Source organism: Merops nubicus, unplaced genomic scaffold, assembly GCF_000691845.1.
Source record: "Merops nubicus isolate BGI_N331 unplaced genomic scaffold, ASM69184v1 scaffold11744, whole genome shotgun sequence".
Taxonomy (NCBI): domain Eukaryota; kingdom Metazoa; phylum Chordata; class Aves; order Coraciiformes; family Meropidae; genus Merops; species Merops nubicus.
In genome coordinates this window covers 31,474-41,917 of record NW_008603630.1, presented here as the reverse complement: position 1 = coordinate 41,917, position 10,444 = coordinate 31,474, and positions in this window count along the sequence as shown.

The window sequence follows — 10,444 nt, the reverse complement described above, 5'->3', positions numbered from 1 at the left end:
TCACTTATAAACTTCAGTTTCATAAATCTTACTATTTTGCTAAAGCAAAAAATTTACCACCAGTATGTATTACTCCATAAAATAATATGGCTATCACATCACTTCCACAGTATAGGAAGTGAGCCATAAAGCAGTAACTTGGTCTTTATGAGATTCTTTTAAAAGAGCACAGCTTTTCCACAGTGAAAACTGTCAGCAGCAAAACTGGCATTTATACCAGACTGCTGCTTTAGCAGGATTTCCTGCCACAGCAAAATATTCCTGTTTTGGCCATCATCGAGAATATACAAGCTCTGCTTGCTAAATAACAGGCTTTATACCATTTCAAAACTCAGCCACTATTGTATGAGATACTTTAAGTTAACTCATGTTGAGCATCATCCCAGCATTGTCACATCCCACCCTCACACAGGCTTACAGGACGCTTTGGAGCAGTTTCTCCCCTGTAAGGAAAAACATGAAACTTTGATCAGCCATAAGGAAGACTAGGTACCAACACCAAGCCCATCATCCAACAATGAGTCTGCTCCATACAAACCACCACAAGCTTGCAGAAGTTATTTTTCATCCCGTCTAAAGAGTTGCCCTATCCTGCTGAGAATCTGCTGTCACACATGCCACCTGAAAGCAGCTACAGCCAATCCCCATGGTAAGAAGAAATGAGTGCTCTGAAACTGAGCAATGCAGTGAAATGCCTGAGAGTCAAGGGAAGCAGGATGTCTAAATAACACTTCTCCTTAGGTCCAATGAACAGCTCCAACATCTAGTAGTGGGAAATCAGTCCTAGGAAAAGCTTGCAGAAATGAGAGATGTGCATTTCAGGGGTGCAAACTGTAACATTCTCTTCCCCAGCTTCTTTAACTTTTTTTTTTTTTACATATTTACAGAATTTTAAAAGACAGAGATAGCCCTAAAACTTTCCTTTTCCACAGAACATAAGCCATAGTATTACTATTAATAATATACATTAACTTAATAATATGTGCCTGAAATGGCAGACAGCAAGCAGTGGAGAGTCCAGCAGATTCTCTCCGATTTAACTGCTTCATGCCCTAATGCGAGAATCCACAGGGTGGGAATTTGCACATCTTGACTTTGCATTTCTTGCTAGAGGCACAATTTTTTCCCCCTGCCACATCACTGTTAGGAGCTGAGACAACTTAGCAATCTTGGCTCTGTGTTCATAGTACTTTGGACATAGTATTACCTTTGGGCTTGCACGGAGGGGACAGCACCCATCACCACCACCATGCCCCAGCATCTCCCTTCGCCAACAAATAGGGCTCTGCTCAGCACATCAAGCGACCAGCCCACGAGAAATATTTTCCACAAACCCTAGAAGCACAGAGCCTACCCCCAGTACAAAGGTGGAAGTAACTGGCTGCTTCTCTCCTGACTGATAGATAGGGTGACAAAGTGGTGGTGGCAGGTGTGCAGAGCCACCAGCCACATACAGAAGGGAGGCAGGCAGGGATAGCAACAGCCTGACTACACACACAGCTCATTGCTCTTTAATTGTTTCTTTTTATTGGCTTTTTATTGCTTCTATTTGTTGTTCTAATTGCTTTTTGCAAGCCTTATGGCATCTGCACATCTCCTTCAGACACTGCCTGTGCTCCTCTCTTACCCCACAGGGATCTTGTAGATACACTGGAAGCAGTTCCAGAGGCAGTGGAGGATAATGAAGAGTGGCTTTCCCAGCAGCGAGGTGTTCACAAAGGCTCCCCTCCATGGATTCTCTGGTGCCTATGAAACATTGCAATCACCTATAAGCTCTCTCAGGAGGACAGCAATGGTTTCTCCACCCTTTCATCTGCTTTCATAAACCTTGGCAAAATTTAATTACGTTGAGTAACTTCCTGCCTCTGACACCCTTAACCAAAGCTGGACAGCAGATGCAAAGAGCTTTCAGGCAGAAAAAGACACAGACACGGTAGTGGGTCTGATCAAGCAGCTATAAGTCCTCTGAGATCATGTTATTTTTTACTTGCATTAACCATCTTTTTGCTGCTGGTTTAACCTTTTAAATTTCATCATTATTTCAGTCTTCCATACAGCCTTTCTTATCCCTAGGTAAATGTGAGAATCAGTGCTCGATTTGCACCACTTTGCAATGTCAAAACATGTTTAAAAATAACTACGTACTAAAACATTTCTTTTATGTGAAGGCTTAAAAGCCATTCTTCCCACTTTAAAATTAAACCTAAATCGCAGATCCAAGCAGTTCTAAGTCACATTTGCAGAAAGCTGGTACATGTGAAATATGCAACATTGGCTGCAACTGGCTACAGACTGGTGCCAGTTCAGAATATTTATGCAGGACAAGAATAGACAGAGAGCAATAGCTCTCAAACCACACCAAAGAACATGCCCTTTCCCAGGCCCCGTGCTTTCCTTAACCCTCAGTCCTTAGTAATTTTCCAATCTGCTGGAGGCTGGTGGCCCAGCTGCTGGGGAGAGGGCCTCCACCAACTCCTTCTAAAGTAAGGTAGGGCAGCAAGGGATTATTCCTGCTTTGTCTCTCATGCTTCATTTTCCCATCAAAAATGTATTTGGAATCTTTTAATCTCATGGCTTTTCCACCTGACTCTGCTGTCTCCCGGACGACTAAAGCCTAGCAAAACACTAGTGTCCTACCTATGCACAACAAGAACATAAGCAAAGAGGTGTCCACAAAAATGATAATTCTCAAGTATGTTCCCTCATCTTGCAGAAAGCTATTAAGGAGAGTCCTGTTTGGACTCCTCTTCCACAGCAACACCTCCATCAGGTGCTTGCATTGCTCCCTTGAGGTTCAGCGCTGGAAAAGGCTCCGCTCTCCATTAAGGCTGCTGCTACCCCTGCTTTCAGCAGCAAGATGTGCACAAAGCCCAAAACAACCCCACCCAGCATGAGTAGCACCACGAGGTCTGTACACAGGTGCCCTGGAAGAACAGTAATATAACTACCAACCTATTCCAGATGTCATTATTCACAGAAGAGCAGAGAAGGCAGGTCATTGAACTGCAGGGCGTCTTGCGAGCAGTGTTTCGGTGTTCACAGCCACCTCCTTCCCTCTTCCCCTCTTTTGTCTCTACCACATCACTCACTATAAGGCACTGCAGAGCAGGTGGATCCACCAGCTAGCAATGGCAGATGAGGGGCCCAGGACATCCAAACATTAGTACAGTCACACTGAGAAAAAGCTACTCCTGCTGTCTACCTCTCTGATAACCAAAATGGACGTGAGGTTTGAGCCTGCACAGCTTACCAGTGCTGCACTGTTTTTTCTCTTCTTCCTAAGAGTCTAAACCAAGTCAAGCTCCAATATGCTAGGTGACATTGAGCTGGTTGTCTCCCCTACCTATTCCTTCTTTCCTACATGGTTTAAGCTCTTGGTGAAACCCTGTGACTGTAGAGGGGGATGCTATTTAATGTTTAGATGTTAACAGCCTAAATTAAGTAATTGAAAGATTAGTGTCCTGAAGACTCTTTAGCAGTTATGTACATATTTTAATTAAGTACCTTAGTGTGGATAAGCCAGTCAGTAATTAGTTTGTTCTCAAAAAACATTGTGATGCTCAAGAATAGTTCAGTCTTAAGAATGAAAGGCTGAAAAATCCCCAGTTTTACATGAAGACCAATAAAAATCTTTTAGATGCAAGTTTCTGAATTCAGTAAAGGGAGGCCTCGTCTTAAACATTCTTTCTTCACTTTCAAATGAGTCTTAAAATGTCAGATACAGTTTGGTTTTAAGTATACTCTCTAACAAGCCAACTTAACCATAAAACCTTCCTAAAAGATGATTGATTAGGTATAGATGTTTCTTTTCAGAATGAGATATTTTGATTTTATCCAGCTAAAGTCAAATAGAGGAAACCAATCAAGTTTTGCTGAATTCCTCCCCCCAGATCCACAACTTCATAGGAAGTGTTTTAATTTTGATAAAATTGCATTCTCTATTCTACAGAAAACCTTCTCATCAAAGCTTTCTTAAGCATGTCAGGCTGTAATGCTGAAGAAACCTTCTTCAGGGAAGGGCCTCATCTATGGCCATCAGCAACGTCCCTGAGAGCAGAAGGCAGCATTTGCTGGGAGCACTGCAATTTCACCCTTAGACTGTCCACACGCTCCTGGCAGACAGCTATTGTGTCTGCACTAATACAGCTGCTATCTGATAATCTGAATTCCACGTGATTTTTCCAACGGAAAAGCATGCTTCCCTTCTTCTCATTTCTGGAAAAGCACCCTATTCCCCAACTCAAGAATCTAACACTTATTTACCCATGGAGTTGTTAGATGAACTGCTCTGCTTGGAGTTCATATTCTCCTCGGTACATAAAAGGGGTTTTTATATGTTGTGCAAGATCTCACTCCCTAAGGCTATAGTCTGTGCTGCAAATCTCCCCTTACATGTGACAGGCTGTTCTCCCTCATCCTACTCTTAGTTTGGACTATCTAAAGATCAAGTGTTGGGACTCAACTCAGTTATTCCTCTCTCAAGTGTCCTGCTTTGGCTGGTCCTGTCAGCCACCATCAGCTGTGGCATGTTGCCTCAGGGAGATGGAGCCATGCCCATCCTTCCAAGAGGAAGCTGGAAGGGTAGATGAGGTTGTAAACAATGACTACCTTGTAATTAGCAGCACTGCAATTATACACACCAAATACTGGTTTTGAGGAGGCTACGCAGCTGCCTCATAGGAACCCTTGTCCCTGATGAGTTCATTTGCCCAGCTTCAATGCACTGTGCTTCTTAATATTTTAAAACAAGTAGTAAAGAAGCCTCATTGTTATAAAGGAGCACCGACAAAACATTATTCAAACAACTTCTGACTTTGCACAGATACTTTAAACCACTCACCCATGAAACAACACGTCAAAGGCAGCTACTCAGTGCAGGTCAGATGCTGAATGGGAGGCACATTCCATCACACAAACATTTAAGCCATCAGTAATTAACTTATCAGGGGCCATGAGGGCCCTTTGGTCTCCCGGTGCCTCCTCCAAGCAGACGGGCAGTGGGAGTGGGTTTGTTGGTATGCACTAAGCATTTCAGGCATGAATCCCAGCCTTGTCCCAACGTACCTCGGCACGTGGGCACAGGCCTCCAGCATGGAGAAAGCCTCGCAAACCATCTCCATGCTTTGAGAACGTGGGTGGTGCTCAGAGTCAAAGCAGAGGCAACATGAGCAGCGATAACATATTACAGAAATCTGATAACTGCTTTACTGAAACTTGCTGAAAAGCCTACAAACACTGCAGGAGTGGCTTCATTTTTGGCATGCTTTGCCCAAGCTAGAGGAATAATTAGGCCCCTACTCAGGTCTTTCCTCTGTTAAAGTCACAAGCCTGCTGCATCCCCATCTGTGCACAGATATCTAGTTCTTTGACAGTCACTGAGTGCATGAGTAGTTACAGCTTATCAAAGTCCCATAGCTTGCTTGTCTGTCAATATGATGCAGAAGACTAGTCAAAATCACTAGCCTGAGGTGCTGGCCATAAGGAGTAAAACAAGCCACCATTTAAAGGGGACTTGGATTACATTAAGCTCTCAATCCTTCACTCAGCCCTTCTCCAGGCATATCAGGACTTAAGTCCATAGCAGGCTCCTGAACGGCTGACACATTTCAAAGTTATAACCTCAGGCACACAGCCAAGTGAAATCAGTCCTCAGCATCCACCTTCTTCTAATAGCAGCTTATCATCATCAAACAGTGCTATAAAGCCAGCACCATCTGTAACAAAAAGTTGCAGCAAAGCTTCCAGGACAAAGTCCCTAATCCTGGTGTGGAGCCTGACAGGCCTTAAGTTTAACCTGAAATAGTCCTCAACTACCCTGCAACTCCAGCAAAAATCATGCACTGCTACAAATACTTGGGAATAAATCTGGACACTGGAAAAAAAAAAGTAAAAGAAAAAATCAGTGGCCAGTAAAGTTATGTTGCCATTGGACATGCAAATACATTACAGTGAGAATGACAGCACCTGACTTTTTTGGAGCTCTCTGGTTCTCAAAGCCATTTACAAAAAGACTGAGAATGTCATTCACTCAGAGATTTCCTAGCACTTCATTTCATGTTCAAAGGTCTGCTGAGGCATTAATCCACACAACACTTAATAGAACCAATATTCTCCGCCATCCCACCACAAAGTACAAATATTCACAGGAAGTCTGGAGGCAAGACTCCTTAACTTTAAATTCCTCTTTTTGTGGAAAATATTTTGCACAGACAGAACAAAAAACCCCAGAGTAACTGTACAGGAAGAGCTTTCCTTTTTCATGTGAAATGTTTCTTTTTCAGGAAAATCTTTTTCTGCAAGACTCTTCTCATAAAATTTTAACCAGCTCTACTCAAAATATTTGTAGAATCCAGGTGGTAATATATAAACACTTTTGGCAAGCTCAAAATTACTTTCTCAAGAACAGATATCAAGACAGGGTTGCAGCCACGGTGCAAATGACCCGCATCTGCTTCTACTCATGATGCAGCTGCACTGACATGCACCATATCATCAGCACGCCTGCAAGCTCCCGTGGCTGTCTTGCTTTCAGCATCTCCAGAAAGCATTTTAGACAACTCATGCTTTCATCACCTGCATAGTAAGCTTGTGAAGCAACAGAGCTTAAGATGTAATGTGTTCCTAATCACTGGAACCTATCAACTCAGCCTTTCCTCCATGATTCACCTGAAGTCCCACTTATTAGAAAAGTTAAACTTCTGCTGTTTTTTTTCTAGGGTTCAGGTTTGGTTTATTTTGTGAGCAGAGAGCCATCTATAACGATATTGGTCTGCAATTATTTTTGAGGAGCTACATTTTTGTTAACTAGCATGGAGATCTAGTTCATGTTGTCCCATCATCAGTGTCCAAGCAAGCAGTAGGAGCTGTTTCACTACCTGCAACTTTTTCTAACATCTGCTCTGGGCCTGATGGCTCCCTGACAGCGTCTGACTGTACTCTCCCCTTGCTCCTGCAAGAATTCTCCAACCTTGTTGTTAGATTTTAAAAGAGTAGTCATACAGTTAATGCTTTATGCAATAGATGCTTTAAGATGTCTATGCCTCTCTATCACTGTCCACTTTATGCTCTTCACCTTGGTCCAAGCATCCACAGGTTTCATACCTAATGGCACCAAGGGGTCATATTTTAGACAAAAATTGTAAATAGGTAAAATAAAGTGTGCAGCCAGCAGAAGTTTTTTAATCTGATGCTGCTCCTTTCTCAAGAGCTACATTTTATAAGGCACACCTCAATTGTTTCACTTGACCATTATCAGATCTTAAGTAAATATTTATTCCCTAAAAGTATGCATATTATTTGGCCATCTTATGGTTTGTCTCCTATTTTTTTTAGATGGAGAATAGTTTTTCACAGGAAAAGGCCTACCAAAAAAAAAAAAAATAGGAAAAAATACAGCAAAAAGAAGCATGACAACATACAGTCTCAGCTCACAAAACCCCCTCAACTCTCATTCTCTGGCCTGCTTGGTTTCATTTCAAGTTGTTTTGAACAGCTCTAGCTATTTTATACCCAAACTGCTCACTGAAATCAAAACAAGCTTTGTCACTGTCAATGTTGGCATGTTGCTCAGTTCCCCCCAACCTTCCAATACAGTTGCTGTCAAAGTCACTTAAAGCTTGAGGCTGAAGAGCTGCTGCATGCTTGCCTTTTAACTGGAGGGACACTGGGAAGCTGTACCTCTGCCAGAAAACAGACTCATTTGTTATTAACACAGCCCATATTTAGCCATGTGTCTCCAAAGTGAAAAAGCACATACTTCCATCATAACAAAGCTCCATCTCCTCACAGCTGAGTCTCCAGGGACTGCTGGATCCTATTCTGCATGGCCAAATAAGGTAAAGTAAGAATTTGAAAAACGCAAACCTGGCCTGAAAGTGCTCACAGCTTTGGGGAGCTATTTCAGGATTTGTTAACCTTTTGTTAAAGAGGATGCTACAAGGCCTTTTTATTACTTTGCCCTGAATACCTAGCTTCCAAAAATTTTTAAAACATGAGTGAGCTCTAAGGAGATGAAGTGGTGGAAAGCCAAGGCTGAAAGCAGCAATGGGGAGTGATAATTCAAAAAACAATGTTAAAGCTTCATCTGACAAAAATGGTGTGATTTGCCAACAGATACTGAAAGAACATTTTCCAGATTAGAGGCAAGCACTCTTCTGAAACACACAAGAGGGAATCCTGTAGGCTATGTATCATACTGAATGTCCCTGAGGATTTTAATTCTAGCCTTTCATTGAACTTCAGTCCCTTCCTTCTGAAGGAGTAGCCAGAAATACTTGTCTTTCTAATGGAACAAAGTATTAGGCATTTACTACAGAAGATGGAATGACTACTTTGTGACAACATGTGAAATATCTTCTTTGTAAACATTTCCTAAGGGAGAACTCTGACTTGGTTTTCCCCTGTGCCTCTTTGACCACAAATACATTATGCTTGTCCTCCATGCTTCATGACCTGCCACATCTGAGAAGCATACAGCTGTTTTATGGAAACACAGAGATCAAGATTCCTATTATGAATGTGCATTGAAACTACAAGTACCTGGGACATGGGAAAAATAAGCAGCTTCCTACCCTTCCAGATGAAGTATGTGTATGTTGGCGTTAATTAGGCTTTACATGAAAGTGCAAGAAAACCACCATGAAGACAATGAATGTCTGGACCAAATCTTCATTCAAGAGGGTGGAAGAAGCACAGATTTCTCCAACAAGCTGGAAGTGAAGCAGAAACTCAGAAAAAAATAATTTTCACTACTTGCTCTGATTTAGTGAGGAGTAATAAGGAACTATTTGATATTGTAGGCATTGTGCAACAGAGAAGCTTCTGTTTCCTTCCATGAGAAAAGACATGGTCATACCATGAAGCATTTTCTCTTCTTGATCATCAGTATAGTTTTCCATAAAGTGATTTTAATGCTGACTCAGCACCTGAGCTGATAACTATATTTGTGGAAGCACCATACACAATTTGAGTTCTCAGCACACTGCTTGCTGGTCTCATACAGGTATTGAGGAAATACCTTGTATCCATGCAGAACAAGCAGTTGAAGATCAGTGCAGAAAAACCGTCATTCATTTCCAAAAATCTGTATTCTACAGGAGACCAGTGACATGAAATTGCTTATGTGCCAACTAATCCTTTTAAGCATTGCTGAACCTACTTGCCCAATAAAGGTGAAAGAGCAGCCTTGCAAGTTCTCTTTGCCAGAAAATGATACAAAATAAAATTTAGCGAAGTGGAAAAAATGTGAAAAAGACACCTCTCAGCACATCGCGTAGAAGACACCAGAGGACATAGACCAGGTTTATCTGGGGTCACTGGATTTAGACTCCCAAAACTGCAGACTTCATTGGTTTTGTACCTGATGCCAACTCTGGGGCCTACAGCAAAGAACCAAACCACTATGTTGATGCAGCAGTACCATCCAGGTTTCAAGGCACTGAAGGACTTGAGAGAAGACTTTAATCCAAACTCAGGAATATTGGGTATGTCAAAGTAAGAAGCCTTTGGAAGTTCATATTCTACTGGCAAATTATATTGCATGTCACAGGGGCTCACTTGCATGACTTCTGTTGGTCAAGAGTTTTGGAGTAGGTAGGAACTAACAAATTTTTCAGAAGCATAACAGCTGATTTTTATTTTTGTTAAAAATAGTCAAAATTGTGAAAACAGAAAGACCTTAATCTGAACACTGCCTGACCTGATTTTGGGGTCTTCCTCAGCCAAAACACTTCTCAGTCTGAAGAGTACTGTAATGTTCTCTAGGTGAAAATTACTACAATGTTTTTTAATAAAGTTATGAGAGTTGCATCATTGTGAGAGTTGGAGGACTCAGAGCTAACTTTGCAGCATATGCCAACCCTGTTCCACTCAGTAGGGTACCTGAAAACAGAGAGACAGAAATCCCCCTCATCCAGTCCTGCATGATAGAGACACCTCCTTTCTGAGCTAGTGCTAGTATGAAGCATCAGGTCCCAAGGATCATACATACCCTCTTCCTGCTCCTGTCCTAGGAGTTTAGGGTCTTGGCTTGCTGCATCCTCACCTGAGCAGGACCCTAGCAAGCCAAGTTGGTCAGGATCCAACTCTCCTGCCTGTGGCTGGGCTGCTGACCTGCAGAGAGCAGGGCTCCATGTGGAGGCCTGACAGCTACACCTCTGCCAGCTGGCTGGCAGCCAAGGCAGCTCCTTTTCCAAGCCAAAGCAAGGAAATACCTATAGAGGCTCTGACTGCAGCTTGAAACTAAATGCAAAACTACAGAAACTTCCTCTTGCTTTCCCACAAGGTTTTACAACTAAGTGAGGTCCTGTAAAAGCTCTTCAAATCATCTGGGTAAAATATGTACATTTGCCTCTAAGGTAGTGGAGCTCAGGGGTGGATATAAGGTTGAGCTGTTGAATCTGTTTAGCTTTCAACTCTCAAACCTAAGCAAGGACACTTCTTGTGA